This window comes from Artemia franciscana, chromosome 20 (assembly GCF_032884065.1).
Source record: "Artemia franciscana chromosome 20, ASM3288406v1, whole genome shotgun sequence".
Classification (NCBI taxonomy): Eukaryota; Metazoa; Arthropoda; class Branchiopoda; order Anostraca; family Artemiidae; genus Artemia; species Artemia franciscana.
The window spans coordinates 29,609,885-29,629,715 of NC_088882.1; the positions used below are offsets into that span (position 1 = coordinate 29,609,885).

General features: G+C 35.6%; 8 non-coding genes across 8 annotated transcripts; all 8 read right to left on the reverse strand.

Moving 5' to 3' along the window:
* Positions 1-8,150: 8,150 nt before the first annotated feature.
* On the reverse strand, positions 8,151-8,266 carry LOC136040451 (U5 spliceosomal RNA). The gene has a single exon (XR_010620738.1). It is a non-coding gene; the product is annotated as a U5 spliceosomal RNA (small nuclear RNA).
* A 740-nt stretch (positions 8,267-9,006) lies between these two features.
* Positions 9,007-9,170, reverse strand: LOC136040436 (U1 spliceosomal RNA). Its single transcript, XR_010620726.1, has one exon. It is a non-coding gene; the product is annotated as a U1 spliceosomal RNA (small nuclear RNA).
* A 735-nt stretch (positions 9,171-9,905) lies between these two features.
* On the reverse strand, positions 9,906-10,097 carry LOC136040514 (U2 spliceosomal RNA). The gene has a single exon (XR_010620791.1). It is a non-coding gene; the product is annotated as a U2 spliceosomal RNA (small nuclear RNA).
* Positions 10,098-11,220: 1,123 nt separating this feature from the next.
* On the reverse strand, positions 11,221-11,412 carry LOC136040429 (U2 spliceosomal RNA). The gene has a single exon (XR_010620719.1). It is a non-coding gene; the product is annotated as a U2 spliceosomal RNA (small nuclear RNA).
* Positions 11,413-14,327: 2,915 nt separating this feature from the next.
* Positions 14,328-14,443, reverse strand: LOC136040452 (U5 spliceosomal RNA). Its single transcript, XR_010620739.1, has one exon. It is a non-coding gene; the product is annotated as a U5 spliceosomal RNA (small nuclear RNA).
* A 740-nt stretch (positions 14,444-15,183) lies between these two features.
* On the reverse strand, positions 15,184-15,347 carry LOC136040459 (U1 spliceosomal RNA). The gene has a single exon (XR_010620745.1). It is a non-coding gene; the product is annotated as a U1 spliceosomal RNA (small nuclear RNA).
* A 1,731-nt stretch (positions 15,348-17,078) lies between these two features.
* LOC136040448 (U1 spliceosomal RNA) lies at positions 17,079-17,242 on the reverse strand. Its single transcript, XR_010620735.1, has one exon. It is a non-coding gene; the product is annotated as a U1 spliceosomal RNA (small nuclear RNA).
* Positions 17,243-17,980: 738 nt separating this feature from the next.
* Positions 17,981-18,172, reverse strand: LOC136040515 (U2 spliceosomal RNA). The gene has a single exon (XR_010620792.1). It is a non-coding gene; the product is annotated as a U2 spliceosomal RNA (small nuclear RNA).
* Between the last annotated feature and the right edge of the window lie 1,659 nt (positions 18,173-19,831).

Genomic DNA, 19,831 nt, shown 5'->3' on the forward strand with positions numbered 1-19,831 from the left:
AAAATATATCAGCATAGAAGTTCGCTACGTAAGTTAATTGGTATGTTACATATATTTGTTACTAATAAAAACGTTCGTTAATAAAATTAAAAGGTCTAGTGGTATTTTTAAGAAATAAGAAATTCGGAGGGCCACTATGCCCCTTTCCCCACCCCCTTTTTCTCAAAATTGTTATTTTGAAACTAGACAAAATTTAGACAAAAAGTTAAATTAATATGTAAATTTTGTTTTAATTATTCATGTACGGCTAGCCAAAATCAAAACCTGTATTAATTAAAAAACGATCAGAAATTAAATAAAAAAAACTTTTTTTTAGCTTTAAGTAAGGAGCGACATTAGAACTTAAAACGAACAGAAATTATTTCGTATATGAATGGGAATATCCTTCCTCAATGCCCCGCTCTTACGCTAAATTTTGACTTTCTCACAACTCTACTTTTTTAAACAATAAAAAAAACTTTAGCGTAAAGAGCGGGGCGTTGAGGAGGGGACAGTCCCTTTCATATAGGAGAACCGTCTCCTGGAAAAATCTTTTGGGGTTGCCTCACGGTGAATTAAGTCATTAGATTTTTGAAAAAAAATCACTAAATCAGCACATAAATCACTAGATTATTGAAGAAAATTACTAAATCAACGACAAAATCATTGGCATAACGCTATTTATCAGCGTAATGAATGATTATTTTGCCTCTTTTCCATGTTATATGCAGGCGCACTAATGAGAAGGGTGTAAAATTAGCCCCTAGATAAGGAAAAATACCTTTAGATTAGTGTGTTGTTTTTCTCAAGCGAAAATTACCCTTTGAATTTTGAGAAATGCCTTTTCGCCTCATTATGCAGAACTTATCCCTCGATCGGCGAAAACTGGTTATCGCTGATCTAATTAAAGAATTTACTTTTACTTTTTAATATTTTTTCTTCTCCATCCAAAGCCCCACTTTTTTGTCTAACAAATGTGAAAACTAATTTCTTTTTACTCTAGATGAGCTAGTTTAACTACTGGACGCTGGTGAAAATTTTGAAAATTACCTCTTTATATTTTAATTATATTTTGAAAATGACCTCTTTATAACACGTTAGATATGTCTAGCTTCACATTTAATAAATTGTCCTGGTCTTTTGGGATAAAAACACGGGGAAATGTACAATGTAATGTCCGAAATGGGATATGTTGTGAAAAGGATCCCGCTGAAAATCCTTCAATAGTCCAAAGAGTAAAAAGGGTAAATACAATTCTAATGTTTCCATTACTTGTTTTTAAACGTAGCTTTAAAGAGATGAGGGACGGCTAGGAATTAGCAAAAACTAATATTATATTGATATAACCATATTTTATTAAAGGATTTTCAGGAATATGTTTTTTTAATGCTATGAATTTTTTCCAAACAAAGGCATTAAATTTTTTTTTTTTTTGAAACTTAACTGAAAAGTCGCCTTTTCCTAGATCGTAATGGGCTATTGAAAACTATACCATACTCATGGGTATCCTATTAGTAAAGACATCCAAATTATTAGAAATACTTTCGTAGTTCCCCTATATTCGCCTGAACAAAGATGTAATATAAATTGGGTTGGTCAGAGGCTAATTTGAGAAACTCCATAAAATAGTCGCCGAGGACACAATTTAAGATTTAATGCACAAATTGTCAGGTGAAAAAAAAAAATAAAATGGTCTTTTGTTGACAATTTTTTTATTGCCTCTTGGCAATTCCAAATGAAAATCAGAGGAAACTCTATAGCATAGCCTATAGTAAACAGCCATAAGGCTGCAATATGGGCTATTATTATGATTCTTTTCACATGGGCATTTCGGAAGGAAGGGATGGTCGCAAAAACTTCAAAAGGGGCTCATTCTATACAAAGTCAAAAGTTCTCTTTTTACTTTTTGAAGGTCAAAAGTGATCAGAGGGTAACAAAGAAAAGCTCACGCCCCGCAGAAAAATTCACCTGATCAAATCAGTTCCTTAAATAAATATGATCTTAGCTGATGTTCCAAAACAAAACGTACTTATTCTTCACGAAAAGAAAAAAAATTCTGACTGAATCTTCCGCAAGTGATTTTACATGGAGGGGCAATTTTCAGCGAGAGTGGAACTGTCTTGAGGAAATTTGACGGTGGGGGGATGTACTTTATGCTGGATGAAATTTCCACTGCGGGGTGTTTGGGGTTAACGGCTAGGGAAGCAAAAAATAATATTATATTGATATAACGAAATTTTATAAAAGGATTTTCAGGAATATGTTTTTATATGCTATGAATAATTCCCCGACAAAGAGATTTTTTTTTTGGGGGGGGGGAAGCTAACTGAAAATTTGCCTTTTCCTAGATCATAATGTGCTATTGAAAACTATACCATACTCATGAGTATCCTATTAGTAAAAATATGCAAATTTTTAGGAATATATTCGTAGCTCCCCTATCTTCCCCTGAACAAAATTTGGGTTGGTCAGAGGCTAATTTGAAAAAGTCCATAAAAAAGTCACCGAGGACCAAATTTAAGATTTAATCCACAAATTGTCTGGTGAAAAAAAAGAATTAAGTGGTCTCTTGATGACAATTTTTTTTTGCATTGCCTCTTGGCAATTCCAAATGAAAATCAGATTAAACTCTCCAGCATAGCCTAGTAAAGAGCCATAATGCTTCAATAAGGGCTATTATTATGATTATTTTCCCGTGGACACTTTGGAAGGAAGGAGCCCCTTTTGAAGTCGCACAAACTTCAAAAGGGGCTCATTCTATAGAAAGTCAAAAGTTCTGTTTTTACTTATTAAAGGTCAAAAGTGATCAGAGGGTAACCAAAAAAAGCTCACGCCCCGTACCAAACTTCACCTGATCAAATGTGATCAGAGGGTAACCAAAAAAAGCTCACGCCCCGTACCAAACTTCACCTGATCAAATCAGTTCCTTAAATAGGTATGAATTTAGCTGATGTTCCAAAACAACACGTACTTATTCTTCACCTTTGATTTATTTACATACAGGTAAAAAAAAAGAAATAAGACAATCATGTCAATGAAAGTTCTTAAGCCGAACTGGCCAGCCATGACAACAAACAATAAAGAGAGATAAAACTCAACAAAAAAAAACCTCAAACGAAACTGCTGCCAGAAGAGAGAAAAGAGATGAAAGATTAAAATAACGCGGATATTTCGCCTGTATCTAAACTAGTCGTTCTCAGCACAAGATAAAAAGAAAAAAGACACTAAACTTAAAGCAAATAAAACCAGCACCAATAATAATAAATACAATTGTCGCTACTGATCTACGTAGGGAAAAGAATAATAATTTGAAAAATTGCACACTGGAGGAGAATTCAATTTTCTGTAGTTCTGATGTGGTTTCCATACATTCGAATTGTAATGTGAAAAAGTGCGAAGATTTATACTAGCACATAGGTGAATGGAATGGCATAAACAGCCAAATACAAATAAACTTTGGCAGTCTTCTGACAGCTTCGCCTGCACACCACCTTGCTCCCCCGTCATAACCAACGCATTGCCTGCGGCAAATCCTATTAGGTTTGTTTTTGGAGCTCCAATTTCTTGAAAAAGTTGTTTAGTTATGGCCCGATAAATATATTCGGCTGTACATTGCTGAACTTCTATAAATCTCAAAAAGGAGCCTCTTACAGGAAAATTGTCTTCTCGATCAACAGCATTCAGATCGAGATGGCGAGATGGCGTTACACGAGATGCGCAGTTCTGGTGTGGCCGCAGGTTAGGTGTTTGCCATATCAGAGTCGGGAAAACAGGTCTTTAGAATTTCTGGCACTTCATCCATGATGTCAATAGCGACATTGTAATGCACAATAAACCCCAAAGGCTTAATTTCGGCACTTCTCACCTTTTTTTCTAAAGTCAACTTTTCAATGAATTTTAAAAAAATCAAAAATTTAAAGGCAAGTCTTTCCAGAAGGAAATAATATAAAATTCTGAAAACGACTAGAAAACATATTTACAATATTGATTTACACATTAACTACTAATTATTACCATTTCTAAGAGAAAATCGACATAATAGGCCTATATTGCCTAAATCTTGTATTCCTTGTAGATTCTCTGATGGGAATTAATCAAAAAAAAATTAATAAAAAAAAAAAAATTAAATTATAATATTGATCAGTTATTTATATTGTTTAGTTATCAAGATTTAATTTATTTATTTAATTATTTAGATTGAATTTATTTATTTAGATTTGGGTGGTGTGAGTGTTGGATCCTCGATGTATATATATTTTTTTATTTTTATTTATTTTTTGTAAGTAGGTGGTGCGGAGACCGGTTGTACTCGGGTGAGGATTGGTGAGTAGACTCTAAATATATTTTAAGTGTGAATGTAATTAATAGTTATTTATGTTTTGTTTTGTTGTTTTTTTTTCCCAAATAACGGGCCATTGAGCCCTTTGGGATATTTTTTGTTTATAAATGGATGGATATTGGTAATAAAAGGAACTTGAACTTGAACTTGATGTTGCTTGTTTTCTATTAAATTACATTCAAGAAAAGTCACATTGAATTTTTACTGCATATATTGGGAAGTGTAAAGAACACTTTTTGTGTTTGGGGGGGGGGTTGTTCTTAGGGTAGATTTCTATAGGGAGACACTTCCTAGGGGATATAAATTTTTGAGGGGATAATTTTAAAGGGGAACGGATGCAATGAGAGGATTTGACAGAATTACAATTCGAAATTCTTATTATTTGCCCTACATTCTCTTTTCTAAATTTTACATGTGGAGATGTTCCGGAGGAATTATTTGGGGGGCTAATTTCCATATGTTTGGATTTACAGAAAATAATTTCCAAGGAAGGGGGCATTTCTGGTGTGATCGAGAAATCAATTAGAGATTAAAGTCGCATTCAACTGAAATAACACTAAGAATATTTTTGCTGGCTGAATCGTCCGAAAGCAGTTTTACGAGGATGGGGGATTTTCAGATAGGGTGGCACTGTCTGTTGGGAATTATACGGAGGAGTGCCCTTTACTTTCTTTTTAATTATCTTACATTCTCTTTGCCAAATTGTACATGTGGAGATGTTCTGGGATCATTATTCGGGGGACTATTTTCTGCGTGGTTGATTTCCAGGAAATAATATCCACGGAAGGGGGCATTTCTGGAGTGATCGATAATCTGATTATAGAGTCCTATAGAGTCCTTAAATTCCTATTCAAATGAAAGAACGCTAAGAAGAACTTTTCTGGCTGAATCATTCACAAGCGATTTTACAGGGAGGGGCGATTTTCAGCGAGAGTGGAACTGTCTTGAGGAAATTTGACGGGGGGGGGGCACTTTACACTGGATGAAATTTCCACTGTGGAGTGTTCCATGAGGGGGGGGGGTGTATTTCATACAGGGTGAGCCAGATTCACCGGCATTATTTTTGAAAAACAAGAAGTTTTTTTAACTGAAAGTAAGGTACAACCCTACAACTCAAAACGAATAGAAATTATTCAATATATGAGGGGTTGCCCCCTCCTCAACAACTTGCTCTCTATGCTAAAGTTTGACTGTCTGTCCCAATATTTGTAGACCGGCAACTGAAACACGAAGGCTGTTTAATTAGAATAAGAATAAATTTAAAAGTGCTAACAGCATTTGAACCTGCATTAGTTGAAAAAAGTTCAGAAATTATGTACAAAACAAGTTTTCTTTTCACTGAAAGTATGGAGCGACATTAAAACTTAAGCCGAAAAGAAAATATTTCCTACATGAAAGGGGCTATCCCTTCATTATTGCCTCGCTCTTTATGCTAAACTTTGAATATGTCCCAACTCTATTTTTTAAACAATAAAGAAAACTTTAGAGTAAAGAGAGAGGCGTTGCAGAGGGGACAGCCCCTTTCATATGCAGAATAGTATCTGGTCGTTTAAATTTGGCAGCATGGCTGCCAAATTGACAAATTTTGTGTTAAAATGACACTATTTGATGTTGCGTGACACAATGACACATTCAGTCGAAATGATGACACAATCGACGAAAATGACACATTTTTCAATAAAAAATTACACAATCGACAAAAATGGCACATTTTTGTCATCCTAGTCTTGATTTTTAAATGGTAATAAAAGAAAAGTAAAGTTTCAATTTTCTACCTCCAGAAAAGGTACAAATTAATGGAAGGGAATAGCGCTGCCTAACGGTGGCAGTAGTACACAAACAGTGCAGAATACAGGACAGATGCCATCACCGTATTTAAAATTTAAACTACGCAAAAAAAAACAGCCATAGGCGGAAATTTCAAATCAAAATGCATGCTGAATTTCTGAACTTAATTGGTTTCTTGATTGAGTACGTACTTAATAGTAAAAATTAAACAGCATGCAGTTTACCAAAGCTGTGTGCATAAGCAGCAACTCCCATTTTTAGGAGTATAGGAGGGGTATCCAACCTTGGACAAGATTACAAATTTCCAGAGATTTCTTTCCTTCAGAATAATCCATCTGGCCTAAAAAGGCACCAAAAAATATGACAGAAATACTAGATTGAAGCTGGTTGAATGGCTTACATATTGAGTAAATAAAAAGCTTAGCCAATAAAGCCGATTACGTTTACGACGTCATACGAAAAGTCTATTTTCAATTTGCTGTCGGAGTTGATTGTCCCTAAAACTTTTATTAAAGTAAACTTGCCTCGTTGGCCGCCCAGACACAAATTCATAGTGTGTAACATTAATTTAATCGAATATTTCTATTTCTTTCATGACGTCATAAAAAGGTCATGATCCCAAGATAATAGGATAAGGTTAAGTTTACTCCTTTTTGAACTGATTTGGAAAAGATTATATCTTCAAAACTCTAAATAAAGATTTGACAATTAAATATGATACCACTTATGGCAAAAAAAATGACACATTTTGTGACACATTATGGAATCTGAGATGACACAAAAAGCACATTTTTGGAAAAAATATGACACAATCCTTAAAAAAAAATTTGGCAGCCCTGTTCATACTTACCTGGCTAGGGAGCTGCCTTGATCATGAACGAGGCGCTCCCAGGGTGAGGCCTTTCTATCAGTGTTTCCACTTTCTTTTTTGAAAAATCCCGAATCAGAGACGAAAAATCCCTTTTTGGTTAAACAATAATCCATTGAAAAATCCCTCTCATGCTAATCACGACAGTTAGCTACTGGTTTCCTGGTCCACGAAGTCCATCTGTGTGCTTCTGTCTGAGCACCCGATTGTTTTCAATAAAAATCTCTCCGAACGAACTGAAAAGCACTGGAAGATGCAAACACTATAATTTTTTTTACAAAAAAAACTTCAAAACTAAATCCCAAAATTTGCATTCTCCTATCTTGAGCATGGATACTAACGAATGCAGAATTCAACCTCTCGTTCAAGAGTCAAAGAACAGAACATTATTTTTGTTTGTTAAACCAACAATACAAAAATTTTTGCCACATTCGCCCAAAAGGTGAAAGCACAGGATGAAAATAGACAAACGATCGAACATGACCTTCAAATGTGCATGCTCTTACACATTGCAGTCAAAGTAAATATCATGTTTATATTTTGTTTTTATTAAAAGCCAAGCAATTTTGAAAAAGTTGGCGCGTAGCTCACTATATCGCTCATACTGACGAAATACAAAATCCTTACACAGAAAGATAAAAAATTCTGGAAGCTGCACCAAACACCAACAAAAATCCTTGAATACACCATCAAAACTGAAAATCCTGAATATCTCTATTTTAATAGGGAAAATCCCTTAATATCTCAATTATCCCTGGAAAATCCCGTATCCCTTTTTAGAGAAAGTAATCCCGCGGAAGGCCTAGAAATCCCTCAGAAAGGGATAAATCCCTCAAAGTGGAAACACTGTTGTCAACTGAAGGACTGTAGGCAACTAGGTGACTAACAACACTAATCACGTCTACTTCCCTATAAACATAGCTTATTTAGACACCCCTGGAAGTTGTGCCATATTTCACAATTATTTGTCCCTTTTTACTATTTGCCCATAAGTTCACAATTTGTTTTATATTTTTAAAAAGATTGGATTTTTGTTCATAAACGACTTCAATTATCTCGCATTTTCCAGGGTTACTTGTCTGACAACCCTAATATCTTGATAAGTAAGATAGTATCTAAATAATATTAATATCTAGATAAGTAATCTTGAAATATTAAAACATACAACAACTGTGTAGACTAGTCTGCCTTTCGGCATTCAAAAATTTGTTAAGACTCATCAAGTGCCCCTCCCCACGGTAATCTTTAGTAAAAGGCGAAAGATTAACTCGATATGAGGAGAGGCCAGAGCTATGAAAATTGCTAAGGTTCACTTGGGTATATAAAAATAAATCCTAGTAAATCCTCGTGGTTTTTTTTAACAAGGTTCGAAAGCAATAAGAAATTCAATGTTCAATCAAGTAAATACGGGCCAAAAAATCATATGATGCGAAAACATATTCAATGAACAGCAATTCATGGGCAACTTTAATGACATGCTACTAAAACTACATCCGCAGAAAATACCATAAATATTCAGTAATCAGGCCCAAAAATAATTGTAATGTAGCTGAATGGTCGATCAATTGCTGTAGCCAAAGGCCCCCCTATTAAAATATTCCAAGAAGCTTAGCGGTAGTGAAGGAATTCTTAGTCTGATATGTTGCCAATACAATAGACTTGATGAAATGTGTGGTGACCAAGGGCATTTCACTTTTTAAGACTAGCCTTTGTGACTTAATTCAAATTTCAGCAATTGGATTCGATTCCTAGGTCAATTTAAAAATCAGTATTTGATAATTACGGAGTATTTTCAAAAACAAAATGCATCAGGAATTCAATCAGTTTAGGCAATTTAATTTAATTATGGCGACTGGTCATTGATACCCCATCATTTGCTTTAATACAAGACTAAGAAAAACAAAATGTATTTATTTAAGAGATGTTCTAAATTACTTGGTTTAAACATTATCAATTTGCATACTTTTCCTTTCAGTTCACAAAATTACAACATAGTACGGGCTCAAAGGAAGAGACCTATTCAATGTGTGAACAGGGGTCCGCGCGAACGCAGTCCCCCACTACCAAAAATTACGCTGTTGAGTTACCCCCATTTGGGGTAATCACAGGGGTCAGCCAATCCGAAGTGCAATGGAAAGGCCTCACCCTGGGAGCGCCTCCTTCATGATCAAGGCAGGTCCCCAGCCAGGTAAGTATGAATTGTTCAAAACTAACATTTTACTTATGTCTTTCGACATAAATCCGGTTGCTTTGAATGCCACTCAGAAACTCTAATTTATTAAACAAATGCAGCTTTACAAAACTTTTTTCTCAGCAGTGAATCAAGTCTCTGAATTGTTTTTGAAAATAGGAATGCCCCATTTCATTTTCATATGCAAGCCTCTAGATTGTTTAAATGCAAGTTTACCTTTTTGAGAAAAGAAAATCAGGGGTTTCTCACTCTCTTATCAATTTGACTGAAAAGTTGAAACTCTAATTTCTGAGAACCCAGTGACCGTTCTACTGACTTTGCCAATTATTTTCTCTCTAACAATCATACAGGGGGGGGGGGGCTTTAGTCATTACTACTATCAACAACTCACCGTAGAACCAAGCCGCCTGAGGCCAAAAACAATCGCTTCAGCCATTTTATCGAATATTGGCTCAATTTAAATTTCGGCAGTTTATAATTACGAACTATTTTTGATAAAGATGCATGGGGACTTGGATCCAGCTTGGGCACTTTAAATTAATTATGGCGTCCGCCCATTGGCTTTTTCACCATTAATTGTTATAAATTTTATACAGTGTTTCTTCTTTTTTTCATATGAAAAAAAAATGATTTTCAATGTATTCAAGGACTAAGTAACTAACGGCAGGGCCCCTCTTCACATTGAATAACGTATTGTACCCACCATTGGTTAGGGTTCATGGACTTTGGTTTCCCCTCGAAAGGGGTGCACCGATCCCGGAGGTACTGCAATACCTGGCCAACGCGTGAAGGGAGCGGAGCAAACCCCAACATCCGTCCGGTATCCAAAAATCAGTTTAGTATTCTGGGCCCCACGTAGGGGCCGTATCAGATATTAAGCTGATAAGAACAGATACTACACTTTGATCTTAGCCAAAAGGCCGAGAAGCGATATTTTAACAAGGATTGTCAAAACTATTATAAGAATACGAGTAACAAAGTTTGTCACAAAATTTATTTCGGTTCCAATTCTCAAATAACATTCAATTAACTTATCACTTTGTTTTTAGATTTTTGTAAACAGTACGAAACATTTCCCATAATATCAAAGTTTATCTTTAAATTTTAATGGTAAACGGTAAATTTTCCAATCAAGACTTGGACAAAATTGTCACTCAAAAAGCCAAAATCAGAAAAGATAACATTTTAAATCAGAGATAATATTTTCTTGGCCCTTTAGCTGACAATGATCGGAACCAGCATTGATGAATAACGTTAATTCACGGTAATTAAAGGGGTGGGGGACAGAGAAGAGTTTTTTTCGAAATCCAGAGAGAACAATTCTCTTGTTTTTTGTTTTTTTTTACTTTCTTTTGCAAAAATACCCCAAAAAACACCCTGATTTGCAGTAAAAATTGTCAATCCACCAGTCGACACCACTGGTATTGATCAAAAGCGCCAATTCATGGAAACTAGGGGACAAGGCTGGACCCAATGAGCTAATCCCCGATATTTTTGTCCGACTCGTTAAAACGTAGCGCAATGCATTTAAACAAGTTTCCGATGTTTTTTTTTTTTTTTTTTGTATTCCTTGCTCAAAATAGATTTGTAAACACACAGCCCAAGGGGAAGGGGACAGCCCAAGTGGAGAGATTTAAACAATCATAATCAGGCAAACAATCATACAGGGGGGGAGGGGCTTTAGTCATTACTACTATCAACAACTCACCGTAGAACCAAGCCGCCTGAGGCCAAAAACAATCGCTTCAGCCATTTTATCGAATATTGGCTCAATTTAAATTTCAGCAGTTTATAATTACGAACTATTTTCGATAAAGATGCATGGGGACTTGGATCCAGCTTGGGCACTTTAAATTAATTATGGCGTCCGCCCATTGGCTTTTTCACCATTAATTGTTATAAATTTTATACAGTGTTTCTTCTTTTTTTCATATGAAAAAAAAGATTTTCAATGTATTCAAGGACTAAGTAACTAACGGCAGGGCCCCTCTTCACATTGAATAACGTATTGTACCCACCATTGGTTAGGGTTCATGGACTTTGGTTTCCCCTCGAAAGGGGTTCGCCGATCCCTGAGGTACTGCAATACCGGCCCAAAGCGTGAAGGGAGCGGAGCAAGCCCCGACATCCCTCCGGTTTCCAAAAATCAGTTTAATATTCTGGGCCCCATGTAGGGGCCGCATCAGATATTAAGCTGATAAGAACAGATACTACACTTTGATCTTAGCCAAAAGGCCGACAAGCGATATTGTAACAAGGATTGTCAAAACAGTTATAAGAATACGAGTAACAAAGTTTGTCACAAAATTTATTTCGGTTCCAATTCTCAAATAACATTCAATTAACTTATCACTTTGTTTTTAGATTTTTGTAAACAGTACGAAACATTTCCCATAATATCAAAGTTTATCTTTAAATTTTAATGGTAAACGGTAAATTTTCCAATCAAGACTTGGACAAAATTGTCACTCAAAAATCCCAAAATCAGAAAAGATAACATCTTAAATCAGAGATAATATTCTCTTGGCCCTTTAGCTGACAATGATCGGAACCAGCATTGATGAATAACGTTAATTCACGGCAATTAAAGGGGTGGGGGACAGAGAAGAGTTTTTTTCGAAATCCAGAGAGAACAATTCTCTTGTTTTTTTTTTTTTACTTTCTTTTGCAAAAATACCCCAAAAAACACCCTGATTTGCAATAAAAATTGTCAATCCACCAGTCGACACCACTGGTATTGATCAAAAGCGCCAATTCATGGAAACTAGGGGACAAGGCTGGACCCAATGAGCTAATCCCCGATATTTTTGTCCGACTCGTTAAAACGTAGCGCAATGCATTTAAACAAGTTTCCGATGTTTTTTTTTTTTTTTTTTTTTTTTTTTTTTTTTTTTTTTTTTTTTTTTTTTTTTTTTGTATTCCTTGCTCAAAATAGATTTGTAAACACACAGCCCAAGGGGAAGGGGAGAGGGGGTGAAATCCAGTATTCTCCAGATTCCAGGCAGGGGAATCTCGTTGTTTTTTCAATTTCTTTAACAAAAATACAAAGAAAAAAAACAAGCCCCTTTTCAATGATAATACCACGAAGAGATTTTTTTGAGTCTAAGAGGAGGAATGCAGGAAAAACATCTTGTAGAGAAAATTTCCTTCCCTGAATTAAAACAACTGGTTTTCCATATATACTACATGGTAACAATGCAAGTTTTATTAAGAGATTATTAAATTTGCTTCAAATATGGAAACAAAAGCTGAATTTTCAATCACCTAAGAAAGATACACAGACACGAAACAGTGAGAATTTATCAAATAAATGATTGCTTACTTTATTGTATAAGTGTTTGTCCTTTTCATTTATCATTTACTTGAGTAATTCTATAATTCCATCTTCTTACTAACCATGAAGCCCAGAAGACTGTCTTGAAGAATAGATGGCTTTCAAGTAGAACTCCAGTTTTATAGGAGAATTTGATCAAAGCTTATTAAACAACTCTAAGGTTTGAAACCATAGAAAAGTAGGGTCGTAATTAGTTATGGAGCTGTAAGGTGCAACTGCCCCTCCCAAACCTTGTTTTTCCCCTCCCCCAAACCTCATTCCCCTACCCCCTTCTGAAATTTAATTTCTTCCAAAATTGAGTCTAAACTAATATAAACCTATAAATTTAAGCATCTACAGAAACACATCTCTTTTTTTTTCTTTTTTTTTAAAGTAAATTTACAGCTTTTTTAGAGTACTAAATAGTGCCTCTGTGGTACCAAATGGCTTCTTTTTAGTTTTTACTTCTATTTTCACTTTATTTTGGACAAAGGGTTCCATCTTTGCTCCTCCATCCCCTTCAAAATTGGATTTTGACGAAATTACGCCACTGTAGAAAAGCAAAAGAAATGAAAAAAAAAATCCTATAAGATGAAGTCGAGCTAGAAGGACTTAGTAGAAAGAGTTAATTTTGTTCACATTTCTTGAGCAATGCTTTGCCTTTGACTTTTTAGCCTAAATAAATTACGTGGCTATGCTCTAAGGATAATAAATCCAGGAAATAGTTACTTTTTAAAACGAAACAAAAGAGGACTAAATGTAGCTGGGACTTGAATCGCTTTTACGCCATCTAAGGACTTAACAAATAAATACAAGAATCATTTCCCTTCCAATTTCGTACAGGCCCATTGGCCCATCACAAAGTCTTCTCCCTCTGGAGGCAAAATAGACTTGTGTAAAATTTAGGACGGTTCTGGAGGAAGGCCTGCAAAAGAAAAATGGGCCAGTCCTGACCACACCAATTCCTTGTGCCAAAATATGTTGTAGAATGTATTTCAGTAATTTTAGACCGAGGAATCATTAGTTTAGCTTTTAGAATGCCATACTTCAGACTCCCCGAATGTATCAACGAAGATAAAACTTTGAGGTGGTAAATCACAGGGATTTTGTGTTATATTTGCATTTAGACTCCAGGCTTCTCCCTCCTCACAGACCCGTTTCTTGGTCTCCCTTCACTTGGAGAATCGCTTGTTGATTCTCTTTTCCCTTCACACAGAGAATTGTCTCTTGGATCGTGTTCTCCTCCCAGACTGAGTATTGTGTCTAGAAACCAATGGAGTTCTCAAATGAAAGGATTTGCCCCTGTAAGATCTCAAAACTCCTCATTTTAAAGGAATCCCCTAAACTGGAATGGAAATACAGTTCCTAGACGAGGGAGGAATGAGGGCCCTAAGAGATTTGGGAGTCAAGAGCGCCTAGGACTTGGCACACTATTGCACCAAGAGTGCCTTCGAGCAGCCCTTACCCGCTGAAAAGTAGCTTCCCTGGATGTAATCTGCAAAAGATAACAACAAACATCTAGCCAACCACTTGTCAACTGAAGGACTGTAGGCGACTAACAACACTAATCACGTCTACTTCCCTATAAACATAGCTTATTTAGACACCCCTGGAAGTTGTGCCATATTTCACAATTATTTGTCCCGTTTTACTAATTGCCCATTAGTTCACAATTTGTTTTATATTTTTGAAAAGATTGGATTTTTGTTCATAAACGACTTCAATTATCTCGCATTTTCCAGGGTTACTTGTCTGACAACCCTAATATCTTGATAAGTAAGATAGTATCTAAATAATATTAATATCTAGATAGGTAATCTTGAAATATTAAAACATACAACAATTGTGTAGACTAGTCTGCCTTTCGGCATTCAAAAATTTGTTAAGACTCATCAAGTGCCCCTCCCCACGGTAATCTTTAGTAAAAGGCGAAAGATTAACTCGATATGAGGAGAGGCCAGAGCTATGAAAATTGCTAAGGTTCACTTGGGTATATAAAAATAAATCCTAGTAAATCCTCGTGGTTTTTTTTAACAAGGTTCGAAAGCAATAAGAAATTCAATGTTCAATCAAGTAAATACGGGCCAAAAGATCATATGATGCGAAAACATATTCAATGAACAGCAATTCATGGGCAACTTTAATGACATGCTACTAAAACTACATCCGCAGAAAATACCATAAATATTCAGTAATCAGGCCCAAAAATAATTGTAATGTAGCTGAATGGTCGATCAATTGCTGTAGCCAAAGGCCCCCCTATTAAAATATTCCAAGAAGCTTAGCGGTAGTGAAGGAATTCTTAGTCTGATATGTTGCCAATACAATAGACTTGATGAAATGTGTGGTGACCAAGGGCATTTCACTTTTTAAGACTAGCCTTTGTGACGTAATTCAAATTTCAGCAATTGGATTCGATTCCAAGGTCAATTTAAAAATCAGTATTTGATAATTACGGAGTATTTTCAAAAACAAAATGCATCAGGAATTCAATCAGTTTAGGCAATTTAATTTAATTATGGCGACTGGTCATTGATACCCCATCATTTGCTTTAATACAAGACTAAGAAAAACAAAATGTGTTTATTTAAGAGATGTTCTAAATCACTCGGTTTAAACATTATCAATTTGCATACTTTTCCTTTCAGTTCACAAAATTACAACATAGTACGGGCTCAAAGGAAGAGACCTATTCAATGTGTGAACAGAGGTCCGCGCGAACGCAGTCCCCCACTACCAAAAATTACGCTGTTGAGTTACCCCCATTTGGGGTAATCACAGGGGTCAGCCAATCCGAAGTGCAATGGAAAGGCCTCACCCTGGGAGCGCCTCCTTCATGATCAAGGCAGCTTCCCAGCCAGGTAAGTATGAATTGTTCAAAACTAACATTTTACTTATGTCTTTCGACATAAATCCGGTTGCTTTGAATGCCACTCAGAAACTCTAATTTATTAAACAGATGCAGCTTTACAACAATTCATGGAAACTAGGGGACAAGGCTGGACCCAATGAGCTAATCCCCGATATTTTTGTCCGACTCGTTAAAACGTAGCGCAATGCATTTAAACAAGTTTCCAATGTTTTTTTTTTTTTTTTTTTTTTTGTATTCCTTGCTCAAAATAGATTTGTAAACACACAGCCCAAGGGGAAGGGGAGAGGGGGTGAAATCCAGTATTCTCCAGATTCCAGGCAGGGGAATCTCGTTGTTTTTTCAATTTCTTTAACAAAAATACAAAGAAAAAAAAACAAGCCCCTTTTCAATGATAATACCACGAAGAGATTTTTTTGAGTCTAAGAGGAGGAATGCAGGGAAAACATCTTGTAGAGAAAATTTCCTTCCCTGAATTAAAACAACTGGTTTTCCATATATACTACATGGTAACAATGCCAGTTTTATTAAGAGATTATTAAATTTGCTTCAAATATGGAAACAAAAGCTGAATTTTCAATCATCTAAGAAAGATACACAGACACGAAACAGTGAGACTTTATCAAATAAATGATTGCTTACTTTATTGTATAAGTATTTGTCCTTTTCATTTATCATTTACTTGAGTAATTATATAATTCCATCTTCTTACTAACCATGAAGCCCAGAAGACTGTCTTGAAGAATAGATAGCCTTCAAGTAGAACTCCAGTTTTATAGGAGAATTTGATCAAAGCTTATTAAACAACTCTAAGGTTTGAAATCATAGAAAAGTAGGGTCGTAATTTGTTATGGAGCTGTAAGGTGCAACTGCCCCTCCCAAACTTTGTTTTTCCCCTCCCCCAAACCTCATTCCCCTACCCCCTTCTGAAATTTAGTTTCTTCCAAAATTGAGTCTAAACTAATATAAATCTATAAATTTAAGGATCTACAGAAACACATCTCTTTTTTTTTCTTTTTTTTTTAAAGTAAATTTACAGCTTTTTTAGAGTACTAAATAGTGCCTCTGTGGTACCAAATGGCTTCTTTTGAGTTTTTACTGCTATTTTCACTTTATTTTGGACAAAGGGTTCCATCTTTGCTCCTCCATCCCCTTCAAGTTTGGATTTTGACGAAATTACGCCACTGTAGAAAAGCAAAAGAAATGAAAAAAAGTCCTATAAGATGAAGTCGAGCTAGAAGGACTTAGTAGAAAGAGTTAATTTTGTTCACATTTCTTGAGCAATGCTTTGCCTTTTACTTTTTAGCCTAAATAAATTACGTGGCTATGCTCTAAGGATAATAAATCCAGGAAATAGTTACTTTTTAAAACGAAACAAAAGAGGACTAAATGTAGCTGGGACTTGAATCGCTTTTACGCCATCTAAGGGCTTAACAAATAAATACAAGAATCATTTCCCTTCCAATTTCGTACAGGCCCATCACAAAGTCTTCTCCCTCTGGAGGCAAAATAGACTTGTGTAAAATTTAGGACGGTTCTGGAGGAGGGCGACTGGTCATTGATACCCCATCATTTGCTTTAATACAAGACTAAGAATAACAAAATGTGTTTATTTAAGAGATGTTCTAAATTACTTGGTTTAAACATTATCAATTTGCATACTTTTCCATTCAGTTCACAAAATTACAACATGGTACGGGCTCAAAGGAAGAAACCTATTCAACGTGTGAACAGGAGTCCGCGCGAACGCAGTCCCCCACTACCAAAAATTACGCTGTTGAGTTACCCCCATTCGGGGTAATCACAGGGGTCAGCCAATCCGAAGTGCAATGGAAAGGCCTCACCCTGGGAGCACCTCCTTCATGATCAAGGCAGCTCCCCAGCCAGGTAAGTATGAATTGTTCAAAACTAACATTTTACTAATGTCTTTCGACATAAATCCGGTTGCTTTGAATGCCACTCAGAAACTCTAATTTATTAAACAGATGCAGCTTTACAAAACTTTTTTCTCAGCAGTGAATCAAGTCTCTGAATTGTTTTTGAAAATAGCAATGCCCCATTTCATTTTCATATGCAAGCCTCTAGATTGTTTAAATGCAAGTTTACCTTTTTGAGAAAAGAAAATCAGGGGTTTCTCACTCTCTTATCAATTTGACTGAAAAGTTGAAACTCTAATTTCTGAGAACCCAGTCACCGTTCTACTGACTTTGCCAATTATTTTCTCTCTAGCAATCATACAGGGGGGGGGGCGGAGGGGCTTTAGTCATTACTACTATCAACAACTCACCGTAGAACCAAGCCGCCTGAGGCCAAAAACAATCGCTTCAGCCATTTTATCGAATATTGGCTCAATTTAAATTTCAGCAGTTTATAATTACGAATTATTTTCGATAAAGATGCATGGGGACTTGGATCCAGCTTGGGCACTTTAAATTAATTATGGCGTCCACCCATTGGCTTTTTCACCATTAATTGTTATAAATTTTATACAGTTTCTTCTTTTTTTCATATGAAAAAAAAAAAATTTCAATGTATTCAAGAACTAAGTAACTAACGGCAGGGCCCCTCTTCACATTTAATAACGTATTGTACCCACCATTGGTTAGGGTTAGTGGACTTTGGTTTCCCCTCGAAAGGGGTGCGCCAATCCCGGAGGTACTACAATACCAAGCCAACGCGTGAAGGGAGCGGATCAAGCCCCGACATCCCTCCGGTTTCCAAAAATCAGTTTAATATTCTGGGCCCCATGTAGGGGCCGTATCAGATATTAAGCTGATAAGAACAGATACTACACTTTGATCTTAGCCAAAAGGCCGAGAGGCGATATTTTAACAAGGATTGTCAAAAGAATTATAAGAATACGAGTAACAAAGTTTGTCACAAAATTTCTTTCGGTTCCAATTCTCAAATAACATTCAATTAACTTATCACTTTGTTTTTAGATTTTTGTAAACAGTACGAAACATTTCCCATAATATCAAAGTTTATCTTTAAATTTTAATGGTAAACGGTAAATTTTCCAATCAAGACTTGGACAAAATTGTCACTCAAAAAGCCAAAATCAGAAAAGATAACATCTTAAATCAGAGATAATATTCTCTTGGCCCTTTAGCTGACAATGATCGGAACCAGCATTGATGAATAACGTTAATTCACGGCAATTAAAGGGGTGGGGGACAGAGAAGAGTTTTTTTCGAAATCCAGAGAGAACAATTCTCTTGTTTTGTTTTTTTTACTTTCTTTTGCAAAAATACCCCAAAAAACACCCTGATTTGCAATAAAAATTGTCAATCCACCAGTCGACACCACTGGTATTGATCAAAAGCGCCAATTCATGGAAACTAGGGGACAAGGCTGGACCCAATGAGCTAATCCCCGATATTTTTGTCCGACTCGTTAAAACGTAGCGCAATGCATTTAAACAAGTTTCCGATGTTTTTTTTTTTTTTTTTTTTTTGTATTCCTTGCTCAAAATAGATTTGTAAACACACAGCCCAAGGGGAAGGAGAGAGGGGGTGAAATTCAGTATTCTCCAGATTCCAGGCAGGGGAATCTCGTTGTTTTTTCAATTTCTTTAACAAAAATACAAAGAAAAAAAACAAGCCCCTTTTCAATGATAATACCACGAAGAGATTTTTTTCAGTCTAAGAGGAGGAATGCAGGAAAAACATCTTGTAGAGAAAATTTCCTTCCCTGAATTAAAACAACTGGTTTTCCATATATACTACATGGTAACAATGCAAGTTTTATTAAGAGATTATTAAATTTGCTTCAAATATGGAAACAAAAGCTGAATTTTCAATCACCTAAGAAAGATACACAGACACGAAACAGTGAGACTTTATCAAATAAATGATTGCTTACTTTATTGTATAAGTATTTGTCCTTTTCATTTATCATTTACTTGAGTAATTCTATAATTCCATCTTCTTACTAACCATGAAGCCCAGAAGACTGTCTTGAAGAATAGATAGCCTTCAAGTAGAACTCCAGTTTTATAGGAGAATTTGATCAAAGCTTATTAAACAACTCTAAGGTTTGAAACCATAGAAAAGTAGGGTCGTAATTTGTTATGGAGCTGTAAGGTGCAACTGCCCCTCCCAAACCTTGTTTTTCCCCTCCCCCAAACCTCATTCCCCTACCCCCTTCTGAAATTTAGTTTCTTCCAAAATTGAGTCTAAACTAATATAAACCTATAAATTTAAGGATCTACAGAAACACATCTCTTTTTTTTCTTTTTTTTTAAAGTAAATTTACAGCTTTTTTAGAGTACTAAATAGTGCCTCTGTGGTACCAAATGGCTTCTTTTTAGTTTTTACTGCTATTTTCACTTTATTTTGGACAAAGGGTTCCATCTTTGCTCCTCCATCCCCTTCAAGTTTGGATTTTGACGAAATTACGCCACTGTAGAAAAGCAAAAGAAATGAAAAAAAAGTCCTATAAGATGAAGTCGAGCTAGAAGGACTTAGTAGAAAGAGTTAATT